We start from the raw sequence: 15,683 nt of genomic DNA, 5'->3' as shown, positions 1-15,683 counted from the left end.
GCGCATCTTCCTCGCATGGACTCCTGCCTGCGACGGGCAGGAAACAATTAGCAAGAACAGAACAGCACCCCATGGGTGTCTCATGACCACACCTTAGGTTGTGACACGTGCAGGTGTGAGGGGTTGCCGGGCTACTCTGGAGCAGAGCTTGGGCGGAGGGGGGGCGGGAAAGCAGACAAAGAGGTGACACCTCAAGGTCTGCACGATCACAGCTCTCCGCCGCCCCAGGCTTCCGCTCGATAAGCTACTGGACACACCCGCCCCTCCTCACACAGACCGTGGAAAAGCCCCCGAGTGGGAGGGCTCTCTCTTCCTCCCAGGAGCTCTTGGACACGACGCACAGACAGAGCGCGGGGAGCCGCCGCCTGCAAACACGGCTCCAGGCAGGACTCCACTCCGCAGGAGCCGCAGAGCAGAGGAGATGGGGGCAGCTTAGTTCCTGTGCAGAGACCTGAGCTGTTGTTGCTGCGGACGCTGTCTTTTCTGTTCTCGGGGTAGGAGTGAATGTTGAGTTGCCCTTAGAAATGAAGCAGAGCACTTCAACGGCACGGGTGTGTGTGTGTGCGTGCGCCCTGGTGATTCTGGGAGACAGATCGAACCTGGGCTAAAAGAGAGGGGGCTTAGCCCACTTCCATTTGCTAGTTCAGAGTTGTACAACCCATTTGTATCTGCTAGGCGGCGCAGTCGTCGTGCACAAAGAACGCTTTGAAAAGCGTCAAAAGCAAGTCATTCCGAGTTGGTCGTTTGTGTTTTCCGTTCAGACGCGAAATGCTGAAATGATCTCTCGGCTCCTCGGTTGTCATTTCTGCTCCGTAAAGGAATCACAGCACGCGTCGCCTTCCAGCACGCTGGGTCGGGACACGATGCCGGGGATCGAAGGGTGTGATGTCTTCCTCGTTAGTATAGTGGCAAGTATCCCCGCCTGTCACGCGTGAGACCGGGGTTCGATTCCCCGACGGGGAGTAGAAAGCTTTTCTTTTACCTCCTTAGAGAAAGGACTGCCTTTCACTTCTCTGTTTTCTTTCACAGCGTCGTGCACCTTTTCATTGCTCTCGCTTTCAGAGCCTCCGCACGGCACACGACTCGACATCAGAAAGCACATTGAAGTGAAAGCAGGAAGCGCTGCGACATGCACTGTGCAGATCCCGCCACACTAAGAGGTGAATGGGTCTGTTCGATGCACAAAGAACGCTTTGATAAGCGTCAAAGGCAAGTCATTCCGAGTTGGTCGTTTGTGTTTTCTGTTCAGACGCGAAATGCTGAAATGATCTCTCGGCTCCTCGGTTGTCATTTCTGCTCCGTAAAGAAATCACAGCACGCGTCGGCTTCCAGCACGGTGGGTCGGGACACGATGCCGGGGGTCGGAGAGAGCGATGTCTTCCTCGTTAGTATAGTGGTGATTATCCCCACCTGTCACGCGGGAGACTGGGGTACATCAGGACGCGCATTGGAGTGAAAGCAGGATGCGCTGCGACATGCACTGTGCAGATCCCGCCACACTAAGAGGTGAGTGGGTCTGTGCGATCACAGCGCTAGGCGAATCCCCAATCCCCTTTTGTGCGTGGCGACAAAAGGAGCCGGTCTGTTTCCGCCCAGTTTCGAACCAGGGACTTTTCGCGTGGGAGGCAAACGTGATAACCACTACACTACGGAAACGGTAGCAAACCCTTCCCAGCGGCCCAGTGCTGAGCTTCGCCAATGCGATTCAGCTGCTTCCAGTGCCTTTATTGGAGTGCGCTGATGGACCGTGCTCTCTCTCCAGAGACCAGCACGCCTGTCATGGACGGAGCAGGAAAAGCGGCGCCACATTCTACAGCCCTCTCCACGCAATCGACGAAATCGGGCTACTGAAGTGGAGAAAATCGCCTCTCCAGAAAGTGCAAATATCATCTTGGAGAGTATAAATCCTATTGCCGAAGGTCAGCCCTGTCTACCAGAGTAACCCTCCCACCTCCTGCAGCGATGATCAGCTCGTCTCACACGCGAGAAGTCTTCGGTTGGAAACAAGCGCCCCCTCTTCTCGCGCGTTTTGCACGTTCGAGTGGTTTTAATGCGGCTCCTTCGTACACGGTGCTGATCTTTTGGAAAGCAGGAGGCAAAACTGACACGTTCCCATACCGGGAGTCAAACCCGGGCCACCTGGGTGAAAACCAGGAATCCTAACCGCTAGACCATATGGGAGCACACAACCCCGCTGTTCCGGGCATCATGCAAGCAAACTACATAAATATGAGAAAACACGCAAGAGAGTTGTCACTCAGAGTGTCGAACGGTCGATGTATACTGGGGCTCAGTTGAAATGCAACGTCAGGACTTTTCCGAATTAGGTCACACGAAGAGAGCACAGCCTTTTCCGCCCTACCATGTGTGTATCGGTAACTCGCCGTGATCGTATAGTGGTCAGTACTTTGCGTTGTGGCCGCAACAACCCCGGTTCGAATCCGGGTCACGGCAGAATAGGGGCGTCTGCTTTTACTACTTGCGCGAATGAAGGCAAAAAAAAGCCAATCGATGTGAACGAACGGCGCTTTACAGAGGAGTACTGCCTGACTGGATCGTTGATGAACGACAGAGGCCACTCCGACCTCTTCTCGGTTTTCTTCAACGACTTACTAAGGATCTTCTTCACATTCGCCCATGCAGGGGAAGCCAGTTACACCAAAGCAAACGCAGGAAAGTGCATTTCAAGCAGAGACCAGGAGGGACTTGTTTACACCGAGAGTGGTCGGAGAATGGAACAATGCGCCCAGCCCTGTTGCTGGAGCCGATTCTTGATGAGATCTTGGGCTCACTGGATGCTAATCTTTCTGTTGTTCTTGCAGGTCCTGCGCTGCTTTTGAGCCGACAGAGCTCGTCCTGGTCTGTCGGCACAGCCCAATTGCAAATGATCGGCTCCGCGTACAGAAGGAACGTGCGTTTGGTACAAGAGTGCATGAAGGCACCGGAAATACATTGGGAACAAATGACCGGTCGCTCAAGACCTCTGTGAAGTACAGGAGCGTGCAACAAGAGGCTGTTTCCGCCCGGTCTCGAACCGGGGACCTTTCGCGTGTTAGGCGAACGTGATAGCCGCTACACTACGGAAACCTGCAGGGACCGCTGCTGGTGTCTCGCTTGCGTTTCGGGCTGAGAAAGGGAAGCGTCACTTTAGGCAGGGGGCGCTGGAGAGAGGAACAAAGGGCGCGATGAAACAAAATGCCAAAACCCGGGATCGAACCAGGGACCTTTAGATCTTCAGTCTAACGCTCTCCCAACTGAGCTATTTCGGCAGTGCACAGAGCCCACAGCCACCTGCTCCAGCGGCATGAGCGCACCAAGAGGAGCGGGAGAGTGTTGCAGGAACGTCACTCAGAAGGAAAGCCACCCAGCTGCGCCCTCTGAGCTCTGTCCAGCGCATCTTCCTCGCATGGACTCCTGCCTGCGACGGGCAGGAAACAATTAGCAAGAACAGAACAGCACCCCATGGGTGTCTCATGACCACACCTTAGGTTGTGACACGTGCAGGTGTGAGGGGTTGCCGGGCTACTCTGGAGCAGAGCTTGGGCGGAGGGGGGGCGGGAAAGCAGACAAAGAGGTGACACCTCAAGGTCTGCACGATCACAGCTCTCCGCCGCCCCAGGCTTCCGCTCGATAAGCTACTGGACACACCCGCCCCTCCTCACACAGACCGTGGAAAAGCCCCCGAGTGGGAGGGCTCTCTCTTCCTCCCAGGAGCTCTTGGACACGACGCACAGACAGAGCGCGGGGAGCCGCCGCCTGCAAACACGGCTCCAGGCAGGACTCCACTCCGCAGGAGCCGCAGAGCAGAGGAGATGGGGGCAGCTTAGTTCCTGTGCAGAGACCTGAGCTGTTGTTGCTGCGGACGCTGTCTTTTCTGTTCTCGGGGTAGGAGTGAATGTTGAGTTGCCCTTAGAAATGAAGCAGAGCACTTCAACGGCACGGGTGTGTGTGTGTGCGTGCGCCCTGGTGATTCTGGGAGACAGATCGAACCTGGGCTAAAAGAGAGGGGGCTTAGCCCACTTCCATTTGCTAGTTCAGAGTTGTACAACCCATTTGTATCTGCTAGGCGGCGCAGTCGTCGTGCACAAAGAACGCTTTGAAAAGCGTCAAAAGCAAGTCATTCCGAGTTGGTCGTTTGTGTTTTCCGTTCAGACGCGAAATGCTGAAATGATCTCTCGGCTCCTCGGTTGTCATTTCTGCTCCGTAAAGGAATCACAGCACGCGTCGCCTTCCAGCACGCTGGGTCGGGACACGATGCCGGGGATCGAAGGGTGTGATGTCTTCCTCGTTAGTATAGTGGCAAGTATCCCCGCCTGTCACGCGTGAGACCGGGGTTCGATTCCCCGACGGGGAGTAGAAAGCTTTTCTTTTACCTCCTTAGAGAAAGGACTGCCTTTCACTTCTCTGTTTTCTTTCACAGCGTCGTGCACCTTTTCATTGCTCTCGCTTTCAGAGCCTCCGCACGGCACACGACTCGACATCAGAAAGCACATTGAAGTGAAAGCAGGAAGCGCTGCGACATGCACTGTGCAGATCCCGCCACACTAAGAGGTGAATGGGTCTGTTCGATGCACAAAGAACGCTTTGATAAGCGTCAAAGGCAAGTCATTCCGAGTTGGTCGTTTGTGTTTTCTGTTCAGACGCGAAATGCTGAAATGATCTCTCGGCTCCTCGGTTGTCATTTCTGCTCCGTAAAGAAATCACAGCACGCGTCGGCTTCCAGCACGGTGGGTCGGGACACGATGCCGGGGGTCGGAGAGAGCGATGTCTTCCTCGTTAGTATAGTGGTGATTATCCCCACCTGTCACGCGGGAGACTGGGGTACATCAGGACGCGCATTGGAGTGAAAGCAGGATGCGCTGCGACATGCACTGTGCAGATCCCGCCACACTAAGAGGTGAGTGGGTCTGTGCGATCACAGCGCTAGGCGAATCCCCAATCCCCTTTTGTGCGTGGCGACAAAAGGAGCCGGTCTGTTTCCGCCCAGTTTCGAACCAGGGACTTTTCGCGTGGGAGGCAAACGTGATAACCACTACACTACGGAAACGGTAGCAAACCCTTCCCAGCGGCCCAGTGCTGAGCTTCGCCAATGCGATTCAGCTGCTTCCAGTGCCTTTATTGGAGTGCGCTGATGGACCGTGCTCTCTCTCCAGAGACCAGCACGCCTGTCATGGACGGAGCAGGAAAAGCGGCGCCACATTCTACAGCCCTCTCCACGCAATCGACGAAATCGGGCTACTGAAGTGGAGAAAATCGCCTCTCCAGAAAGTGCAAATATCATCTTGGAGAGTATAAATCCTATTGCCGAAGGTCAGCCCTGTCTACCAGAGTAACCCTCCCACCTCCTGCAGCGATGATCAGCTCGTCTCACACGCGAGAAGTCTTCGGTTGGAAACAAGCGCCCCCTCTTCTCGCGCGTTTTGCACGTTCGAGTGGTTTTAATGCGGCTCCTTCGTACACGGTGCTGATCTTTTGGAAAGCAGGAGGCAAAACTGACACGTTCCCATACCGGGAGTCAAACCCGGGCCACCTGGGTGAAAACCAGGAATCCTAACCGCTAGACCATATGGGAGCACACAACCCCGCTGTTCCGGGCATCATGCAAGCAAACTACATAAATATGAGAAAACACGCAAGAGAGTTGTCACTCAGAGTGTCGAACGGTCGATGTATACTGGGGCTCAGTTGAAATGCAACGTCAGGACTTTTCCGAATTAGGTCACACGAAGAGAGCACAGCCTTTTCCGCCCTACCATGTGTGTATCGGTAACTCGCCGTGATCGTATAGTGGTCAGTACTTTGCGTTGTGGCCGCAACAACCCCGGTTCGAATCCGGGTCACGGCAGAATAGGGGCGTCTGCTTTTACTACTTGCGCGAATGAAGGCAAAAAAAAGCCAATCGATGTGAACGAACGGCGCTTTACAGAGGAGTACTGCCTGACTGGATCGTTGATGAACGACAGAGGCCACTCCGACCTCTTCTCGGTTTTCTTCAACGACTTACTAAGGATCCTCTTCACATTCGCCCATGCAGGGGAAGCCAGTTACACCAAAGCAAACGCAGGAAAGTGCATTTCAAGCAGAGACCAGGAGGGACTTGTTTACACCGAGAGTGGTCGGAGAATGGAACAATGCGCCCAGCCCTGTTGCTGGAGCCGATTCTTGATGAGATCTTGGGCTCACTGGATGCTAATCTTTCTGTTGTTCTTGCAGGTCCTGCGCTGCTTTTGAGCCGACAGAGCTCGTCCTGGTCTGTCGGCACAGCCCAATTGCAAATGATCGGCTCCGCGTACAGAAGGAACGTGCGTTTGGTACAAGAGTGCATGAAGGCACCGGAAATACATTGGGAACAAATGACCGGTCGCTCAAGACCTCTGTGAAGTACAGGAGCGTGCAACAAGAGGCTGTTTCCGCCCGGTCTCGAACCGGGGACCTTTCGCGTGTTAGGCGAACGTGATAGCCGCTACACTACGGAAACCTGCAGGGACCGCTGCTGGTGTCTCGCTTGCGTTTCGGGCTGAGAAAGGGAAGCGTCACTTTAGGCAGGGGGCGCTGGAGAGAGGAACAAAGGGCGCGATGAAACAAAATGCCGAAACCCGGGATCGAACGAGGGACCTTTAGATCTTCAGTCTAACGCTCTCCCAACTGAGCTATTTCGGCAGTGCACAGAGCCCACAGCCACCTGCTCCAGCGGCATGAGCGCACCAAGAGGAGCGGGAGAGTGTTGCAGGAACGTCACTCAGAAGGAAAGCCACCCAGCTGCGCCCTCTGAGCTCTGTCCAGCGCATCTTCCTCGCATGGACTCCTGCCTGCGACGGGCAGGAAACAATTAGCAAGAACAGAACAGCACCCCATGGGTGTCTCATGACCACACCTTAGGTTGTGACACGTGCAGGTGTGAGGGGTTGCCGGGCTACTCTGGAGCAGAGCTTGGGCGGAGGGGGGGCGGGAAAGCAGACAAAGAGGTGACACCTCAAGGTCTGCACGATCACAGCTCTCCGCCGCCCCAGGCTTCCGCTCGATAAGCTACTGGACACACCCGCCCCTCCTCACACAGACCGTGGAAAAGCACCCGAGTGGGAGGGCTCTCTCTTCCTCCCAGGAGCTCTTGGACACGACGCACAGACAGAGCGCGGGGAGCCGCCGCCTGCAAACACGGCTCCAGGCAGGACTCCACTCCGCAGGAGCCGCAGAGCAGAGGAGATGGGGGCAGCTTAGTTCCTGTGCAGAGACCTGAGCTGTTGTTGCTGCGGACGCTGTCTTTTCTGTTCTCGGGGTAGGAGTGAATGTTGAGTTGCCCTTAGAAATGAAGCAGAGCACTTCAACGGCACGGGTGTGTGTGTGTGCGTGCGCCCTGGTGATTCTGGGAGACAGATCGAACCTGGGCTAAAAGAGAGGGGGCTTAGCCCTCTTCCATTTGCTAGTTCAGAGTTGTACAACCCATTTGTATCTGCTAGGCGGCGCAGTCGTCGTGCACAAAGAACGCATTGAAAAGCGTCAAAAGCAAGTCATTCCGAGTTGGTCGTTTGTGTTTTCCGTTCAGACGCCAAATGCTGAAATGATCTCTCGGCTCCTCGGTTGTCATTTCTGCTCCGTAAAGGAATCACAGCACGCGTCGCCTTCCAGCACGCTGGGTCGGGACACGATGCCGGGGATCGAAGGGTGTGATGTCTTCCTCGTTAGTATAGTGGCAAGTATCCCCGCCTGTCACGCGGGAGACCGGGGTTCGATTCCCCGACGGGGAGTAGAAAGCTTTTCTTTTACCTCCTTAGAGAAAGGACTGCCTTTCACTTCTCTGTTTTCTTTCACAGCGTCGTGCACCTTTTCATTGCTCTCGCTTTCAGAGCCTCCGCACGGCACACGACTCGACATCAGAAAGCACATTGAAGTGAAAGCAGGAAGCGCTGCGACATGCACTGTGCAGATCCCGCCACACTAAGAGGTGAATGGGTCTGTTCGATGCACAAAGAACGCTTTGATAAGCGTCAAAGGCAAGTCATTCCGAGTTGGTCGTTTGTGTTTTCTGTTCAGACGCGAAATGCTGAAATGATCTCTCGGCTCCTCGGTTGTCATTTCTGCTCCGTAAAGAAATCACAGCACGCGTCGGCTTCCAGCACGGTGGGTCGGGACACGATGCCGGGGGTCGGAGAGAGCGATGTCTTCCTCGTTAGTATAGTGGTGATTATCCCCACCTGTCACGCGGGAGACTGGGGTACATCAGGACGCGCATTGGAGTGAAAGCAGGATGCGCTGCGACATGCACTGTGCAGATCCCGCCACACTAAGAGGTGAGTGGGTCTGTGCGATCACAGCGCTAGGCGAATCCCCAATCCCCTTTTGTGCGTGGCGACAAAAGAAGCCGGTCTGTTTCCGCCCAGTTTCGAACCAGGGACTTTTCGCGGGGGAGGCAAACGTGATAACCACTACACTACGGAAACGGTAGCAAACCCTTCCCAGCGGCCCAGTGCTGAGCTTCGCCAATGCGATTCAGCTGCTTCCAGTGCCTTTATTGGAGTGCGCTGATGGACCGTGCTCTCTCTCCAGAGACCAGCACGCCTGTCATGGACGGAGCAGGAAAAGCGGCGCCACATTCTACAGCCCTCTCCACGCAATCGACGAAATCGGGCTACTGAAGTGGAGAAAATCGCCTCTCCAGAAAGTGCAAATATCATCTTGGAGAGTATAAATCCTATTGCCGAAGGTCAGCCCTGTCTACCAGAGTAACCCTCCCACCTCCTGCAGCGATGATCAGCTCGTCTCACACGCGAGAAGTCTTCGGTTGGAAACAAGCGCCCCCTCTTCTCGCGCGTTTTGCACGTTCGAGTGGTTTTAATGCGGCTCCTTCGTACACGGTGCTGATCTTTTGGAAAGCAGGAGGCAAAACTGACACGTTCCCATACCGGGAGTCAAACCCGGGCCGCCTGGGTGAAAACCAGGAATCCTAACCGCTAGACCATATGGGAGCACACAACCCCGCTGTTCCGGGCATCATGCAAGCAAACTACATAAATATGAGAAAACACGCAAGAGAGTTGTCACTCAGAGTGTCGAAGGGTCGATGTATACTGGGGCTCAGTTGAAATGCAACGTCAGGACTTTTCCGAATTAGGTCACACGAAGAGAGCACAGCCTTTTCCGCCCTACCATGTGTGTATCGGTAACTCGCCGTGATCGTATAGTGGTCAGTACTTTGCGTTGTGGCCGCAACAACCCCGGTTCGAATCCGGGTCACGGCAGAATAGGGGCGTCTACTTTTACTACTTGCGCGAATGAAGGCAAAAGAAAGCCAATCGATGTGAACGAACGGCGCTTTACAGAGGAGTACTGCCTGACTGGATCGTTGATGAACGACAGAGGCCACTCCGACCTCTTCTCGGTTTTCTTCAACGACTTACTAAGGATCTTCTTCACATTCGCCCATGCAGGGGAAGCCAGTTACACCAAAGCAAACGCAGGAAAGTGCATTTCAAGCAGAGACCAGGAGGGACTTGTTTACACCGAGAGTGGTCGGAGAATGGAACAATGCGCCCAGCCCTGTTGCTGGAGCCGATTCTTGATGAGATCTTGGGCTCACTGGATGCTAATCTTTCTGTTGTTCTTGCAGGTCCTGCGCTGCTTTTGAGCCGACAGAGCTCGTCCTGGTCTGTCGGCACAGCCCAATTGCAAATGATCGGCTCCGCGTACAGAAGGAACGTGCGTTTGGTACAAGAGTGCATGAAGGCACCGGAAATACATTGGGAACAAATGACCGGTCGCTCAAGACCTCTGTGAAGTACAGGAGCGTGCAACAAGAGGCTGTTTCCGCCCGGTCTCGAACCGGGGACCTTTCGCGTGTTAGGCGAACGTGATAGCCGCTACACTACGGAAACCTGCAGGGATTGCTGCTGGTGTCTCGCTTGCGTTTCGGGCTGAGAAAGGGAAGCGTCACTTTAGGCAGGGGGCGCTGGAGAGAGGAACAAAGGGCGCGATGAAACAAAATGCCGAAACCCGGGATCGAACCAGGGACCTTTAGATCTTCAGTCTAACGCTCTCCCAACTGAGCTATTTCGGCAGTGCACAGAGCCCACAGCCACCTGCTCCAGCCTTCCTGTGTTGCGGCATGAGCGCACCAAGAGGTGCGGGAGAGTGTTGCAGGAACGTCACTCAGAAGGAAAGCCACCCAGCTGCGCCCTCTGAGCTCTGTCCAGCGCATCTTCCTCGCATGGACTCCTGCCTGCGACGGGCAGGAAACAATTAGCAAGAACAGAACAGCACCCCATGGGTGTCTCATGACCACACCTTAGGTTGTGACACGTGCAGGTGTGAGGGGTTGCCGGGCTACTCTGGAGCAGAGCTTGGGCGGAGGGGGGGCGGGAAAGCAGACAAAGAGGTGACACCTCAAGGTCTGCACGATCACAGCTCTCCGCCGCCCCAGGCTTCCGCTCGATAAGCTACTGGACACACCCGCCCCTCCTCACACAGACCGTGGAAAAGCCCCCGAGTGGGAGGGCTCTCTCTTCCTCCCAGGAGCTCTTGGACACGACGCACAGACAGAGCGCGGGGAGCCGCCGCCTGCAAACACGGCTCCAGGCAGGACTCCACTCCGCAGGAGCCGCAGAGCAGAGGAGATGGGGGCAGCTTAGTTCCTGTGCAGAGACCTGAGCTGTTGTTGCTGCGGACGCTGTCTTTTCTGTTCTCGGGGTAGGAGTGAATGTTGAGTTGCCCTTAGAAATGAAGCAGAGCACTTCAACGGCACGGGTGTGTGTGTGTGCGTGCGCCCTGGTGATTCTGGGAGACAGATCGAACCTGGGCTAAAAGAGAGGGGGCTTAGCCCTCTTCCATTTGCTAGTTCAGAGTTGTACAACCCATTTGTATCTGCTAGGCGGCGCAGTCGTCGTGCACAAAGAACGCTTTGAAAAGCGTCAAAAGCAAGTCATTCCGAGTTGGTCGTTTGTGTTTTCCGTTCAGACGCGAAATGCTGAAATGATCTCTCGGCTCCTCGGTTGTCATTTCTGCTCCGTAAAGGAATCACAGCACGCGTCGCCTTCCAGCACGCTGGGTCGGGACACGATGCCGGGGATCGAAGGGTGTGATGTCTTCCTCGTTAGTATAGTGGCAAGTATCCCCGCCTGTCACGCGTGAGACCGGGGTTCGATTCCCCGACGGGGAGTAGAAAGCTTTTCTTTTACCTCCTTAGAGAAAGGACTGCCTTTCACTTCTCTGTTTTCTTTCACAGCGTCGTGCACCTTTTCATTGCTCTCGCTTTCAGAGCCTCCGCACGGCACACGACTCGACATCAGAAAGCACATTGAAGTGAAAGCAGGAAGCGCTGCGACATGCACTGTGCAGATCCCGCCACACTAAGAGGTGAATGGGTCTGTTCGATGCACAAAGAACGCTTTGATAAGCGTCAAAGGCAAGTCATTCCGAGTTGGTCGTTTGTGTTTTCTGTTCAGACGCGAAATGCTGAAATGATCTCTCGGCTCCTCGGTTGTCATTTCTGCTCCGTAAAGAAATCACAGCACGCGTCGGCTTCCAGCACGGTGGGTCGGGACACGATGCCGGGGGTCGGAGAGAGCGATGTCTTCCTCGTTAGTATAGTGGTGATTATCCCCACCTGTCACGCGGGAGACTGGGGTACATCAGGACGCGCATTGGAGTGAAAGCAGGATGCGCTGCGACATGCACTGTGCAGATCCCGCCACACTAAGAGGTGAGTGGGTCTGTGCGATCACAGCGCTAGGCGAATCCCCAATCCCCTTTTGTGCGTGGCGACAAAAGGAGCCGGTCTGTTTCCGCCCAGTTTCGAACCAGGGACTTTTCGCGTGGGAGGCAAACGTGATAACCACTACACTACGGAAACGGTAGCAAACCCTTTCCAGCGGCCCAGTGCTGAGCTTCGCCAATGCGATTCAGCTGCTTCCAGTGCCTTTATTGGAGTGCGCTGATGGACCGTGCTCTCTCTCCAGAGACCAGCACGCCTGTCATGGACGGAGCAGGAAAAGCGGCGCCACATTCTACAGCCCTCTCCACGCAATCGACGAAATCGGGCTACTGAAGTGGAGAAAATCGCTTCTCCAGAAAGTGCAAATATCATCTTGGAGAGTATAAATCCTATTGCCGAAGGTCAGCCCTGTCTACCAGAGTAACCCTCCCACCTCCTGCAGCGATGATCAGCTCGTCTCACACGCGAGAAGTCTTCGGTTGGAAACAAGCGCCCCCTCTTCTCGCGCGTTTTGCACGTTCGAGTGGTTTTAATGCGGCTCCTTCGTACACGGTGCTGATCTTTTGGAAAGCAGGAGGCAAAACTGACACGTTCCCATACCGGGAGTCAAACCCGGGCCGCCTGGGTGAAAACCAGGAATCCTAACCGCTAGACCATATGGGAGCACACAACCCCGCTGTTCCGGGCATCATGCAAGCAAACTACATAAATATGAGAAAACACGCAAGAGAGTTGTCACTCAGAGTGTCGAACGGTCGATGTATACTGGGGCTCAGTTGAAATGCAACGTCAGGACTTTTCCGAATTAGGTCACACGAAGAGAGCACAGCCTTTTCCGCCCTACCATGTGTGTATCGGTAACTCGCCGTGATCGTATAGTGGTCAGTACTTTGCGTTGTGGCCGCAACAACCCCGGTTCGAATCCGGGTCACGGCAGAATAGGGGCGTCTGCTTTTACTACTTGCGCGAATGAAGGCAAAAAAAAGCCAATCGATGTGAACGAACGGCGCTTTACAGAGGAGTACTGCCTGACTGGATCGTTGATGAACGACAGAGGCCACTCCGACCTCTTCTCGGTTTTCTTCAACGACTTACTAAGGATCTTCTTCACATTCGCCCATGCAGGGGAAGCCAGTTACACCAAAGCAAACGCAGGAAAGTGCATTTCAAGCAGAGACCAGGAGGGACTTGTTTACACCGAGAGTGGTCGGAGAATGGAACAATGCGCCCAGCCCTGTTGCTGGAGCCGATTCTTGATGAGATCTTGGGCTCACTGGATGCTAATCTTTCTGTTGTTCTTGCAGGTCCTGCGCTGCTTTTGAGCCGACAGAGCTCGTCCTGGTCTGTCGGCACAGCCCAATTGCAAATGATCGGCTCCGCGTACAGAAGGAACGTGCGTTTGGTACAAGAGTGCATGAAGGCACCGGAAATACATTGGGAACAAATGACCGGTCGCTCAAGACCTCTGTGAAGTACAGGAGCGTGCAACAAGAGGCTGTTTCCGCCCGGTCTCGAACCGGGGACCTTTCGCGTGTTAGGCGAACGTGATAGCCGCTACACTACGGAAACCTGCAGGGACCGCTGCTGGTGTCTCGCTTGCGTTTCGGGCTGAGAAAGGGAAGCGTCACTTTAGGCAGGGGGCGCTGGAGAGAGGAACAAAGGGCGCGATGAAACAAAATGCCGAAACGCGGGATCGAACCAGGGACCTTTAGATCTTCAGTCTAACGCTCTCCCAACTGAGCTATTTCGGCAGTGCACAGAGCCCACAGCCACCTGCTCCAGCGGCATGAGCGCACCAAGAGGAGCGGGAGAGTGTTGCAGGAACGTCACTCAGAAGGAAAGCCACCCAGCTGCGCCCTCTGAGCTCTGTCCAGCGCATCTTCCTCGCATGGACTCCTGCCTGCGACGGGCAGGAAACAATTAGCAAGAACAGAACAGCACCCCATGGGTGTCTCATGACCACACCTTAGGTTGTGACACGTGCAGGTGTGAGGGGTTGCCGGGCTACTCTGGAGCAGAGCTTGGGCGGAGGGGGGGCGGGAAAGCAGACAAAGAGGTGACACCTCAAGGTCTGCACGATCACAGCTCTCCGCCGCCCCAGGCTTCCGCTCGATAAGCTACTGGACACACCCGCCCCTCCTCACACAGACCGTGGAAAAGCACCCGAGTGGGAGGGCTCTCTCTTCCTCCCAGGAGCTCTTGGACACGACGCACAGACAGAGCGCGGGGAGCCGCCGCCTGCAAACACGGCTCCAGGCAGGACTCCACTCCGCAGGAGCCGCAGAGCAGAGGAGATGGGGGCAGCTTAGTTCCTGTGCAGAGACCTGAGCTGTTGTTGCTGCGGACGCTGTCTTTTCTGTTCTCGGGGTAGGAGTGAATGTTGAGTTGCCCTTAGAAATGAAGCAGAGCACTTCAACGGCACGGGTGTGTGTGTGTGCGTGCGCCCTGGTGATTCTGGGAGACAGATCGAACCTGGGCTAAAAGAGAGGGGGCTTAGCCCTCTTCCATTTGCTAGTTCAGAGTTGTACAACCCATTTGTATCTGCTAGGCGGCGCAGTCGTCGTGCACAAAGAACGCTTTGAAAAGCGTCAAAAGCAAGTCATTCCGAGTTGGTCGTTTGTGTTTTCCGTTCAGACGCGAAATGCTGAAATGATCTCTAGGCTCCTCGGTTGTCATTTCTGCTCCGTAAAGGAATCACAGCACGCGTCGCCTTCCAGCACGCTGGGTCGGGACACGATGCCGGGGATCGAAGGGTGTGATGTCTTCCTCGTTAGTATAGTGGCAAGTATCCCAGCCTGTCACGCGTGAGACCGGGGTTCGATTCCCCGACGGGGAGTAGAAAGCTTTTCTTTTACCTCCTTAGAGAAAGGACTGCCTTTCACTTCTCTGTTTTCTTTCACAGCGTCGTGCACCTTTTCATTGCTCTCGCTTTCAGAGCCTCCGCACGGCACACGACTCGACATCAGAAAGCACATTGAAGTGAAAGCAGGAAGCGCTGCGACATGCACTGTGCAGATCCCGCCACACTAAGAGGTGAATGGGTCTGTTCGATGCACAAAGAACGCTTTGATAAGCGTCAAAGGCAAGTCATTCCGAATTGGTCGTTTGTGTTTTCTGTTCAGACGCGAAATGCTGAAATGATCTCTCGGCTCCTCGGTTGTCATTTCTGCTCCGTAAAGAAATCACAGCACGCGTCGGCTTCCAGCACGGTGGGTCGGGACACGATGCCGGGGGTCGGAGAGAGCGATGTCTTCCTCGTTAGTATAGTGGTGATTATCCCCACCTGTCACGCGGGAGACTGGGGTACATCAGGACGCGCATTGGAGTGAAAGCAGGATGCGCTGCGACATGCACTGTGCAGATCCCGCCACACTAAGAGGTGAGTGGGTCTGTGCGATCACAGCGCTAGGCGAATCCCCAATCCCCTTTTGTGCGTGGCGACAAAAGGAGCCGGTCTGTTTCCGCCCAGTTTCGAACCAGGGACTTTTCGCGTGGGAGGCAAACGTGATAACCACTACACTACGGAAACGGTAGCAAACCCTTCCCAGCGGCCCAGTGCTGAGCTTCGCCAATGCGATTCAGCTGCTTCCAGTGCCTTTATTGGAGTGCGCTGATGGACCGTGCTCTCTCTCCAGAGACCAGCACGCCTGTCATGGACGGAGCAGGAAAAGCGGCGCCACATTCTACAGCCCTCTCCACGCAATCGACGAAATCGGGCTACTGAAGTGGAGAAAATCGCCTCTCCAGAAAGTGCAAATATCATCTTGGAGAGTATAAATCCTATTGCCGAAGGTCAGCCCTGTCTACCAGAGTAACCCTCCCACCTCCTGCAGCGATGATCAGCTCGTCTCACACGCGAGAAGTCTTCGGTTGGAAACAAGCGCCCCCTCTTCTCGCGCGTTTTGCACGTTCGAGTGGTTTTAATGCGGCTCCTTCGTACACGGTGCTGATCTTTTGGAAAGCAGGAGGCAAAACTGAC

At 55.0% G+C, this 15,683-nt stretch overlaps 8 non-coding genes across 8 annotated transcripts; 1 reads left to right on the top strand and 7 right to left on the bottom strand.

Annotated features, from left to right (window-relative positions):
* Window positions 1-1,583: 1,583 nt before the first annotated feature.
* On the bottom strand, window positions 1,584-1,656 carry trnag-ccc (transfer RNA glycine (anticodon CCC)). The gene has a single exon. It is a non-coding gene; the product is annotated as a tRNA-Gly (tRNA).
* Window positions 1,657-2,109: 453 nt separating this feature from the next.
* On the bottom strand, window positions 2,110-2,181 carry trnae-uuc (transfer RNA glutamic acid (anticodon UUC)). The gene has a single exon. It is a non-coding gene; the product is annotated as a tRNA-Glu (tRNA).
* A 2,793-nt stretch (window positions 2,182-4,974) lies between these two features.
* On the bottom strand, window positions 4,975-5,047 carry trnag-ccc (transfer RNA glycine (anticodon CCC)). The gene has a single exon. It is a non-coding gene; the product is annotated as a tRNA-Gly (tRNA).
* A 453-nt stretch (window positions 5,048-5,500) lies between these two features.
* trnae-uuc (transfer RNA glutamic acid (anticodon UUC)) lies at window positions 5,501-5,572 on the bottom strand. The gene has a single exon. It is a non-coding gene; the product is annotated as a tRNA-Glu (tRNA).
* Window positions 5,573-7,673: 2,101 nt separating this feature from the next.
* On the top strand, window positions 7,674-7,745 carry trnad-guc (transfer RNA aspartic acid (anticodon GUC)). Its single transcript has one exon. It is a non-coding gene; the product is annotated as a tRNA-Asp (tRNA).
* A 2,233-nt stretch (window positions 7,746-9,978) lies between these two features.
* On the bottom strand, window positions 9,979-10,051 carry trnaf-gaa (transfer RNA phenylalanine (anticodon GAA)). Its single transcript has one exon. It is a non-coding gene; the product is annotated as a tRNA-Phe (tRNA).
* Window positions 10,052-11,769: 1,718 nt separating this feature from the next.
* trnag-ccc (transfer RNA glycine (anticodon CCC)) lies at window positions 11,770-11,842 on the bottom strand. Its single transcript has one exon. It is a non-coding gene; the product is annotated as a tRNA-Gly (tRNA).
* A 3,318-nt stretch (window positions 11,843-15,160) lies between these two features.
* On the bottom strand, window positions 15,161-15,233 carry trnag-ccc (transfer RNA glycine (anticodon CCC)). The gene has a single exon. It is a non-coding gene; the product is annotated as a tRNA-Gly (tRNA).
* Between the last annotated feature and the right edge of the window lie 450 nt (window positions 15,234-15,683).

This window comes from Atractosteus spatula, assembly GCF_055471065.1.
Source record: "Atractosteus spatula isolate fAtrSpa1 chromosome 10 unlocalized genomic scaffold, fAtrSpa1.hap1 SUPER_10_unloc_11, whole genome shotgun sequence".
Lineage (NCBI taxonomy): Eukaryota > Metazoa > Chordata > Actinopteri > Semionotiformes > Lepisosteidae > Atractosteus > Atractosteus spatula.
This window is presented reverse-complemented; position numbering and strand designations above follow the sequence as displayed.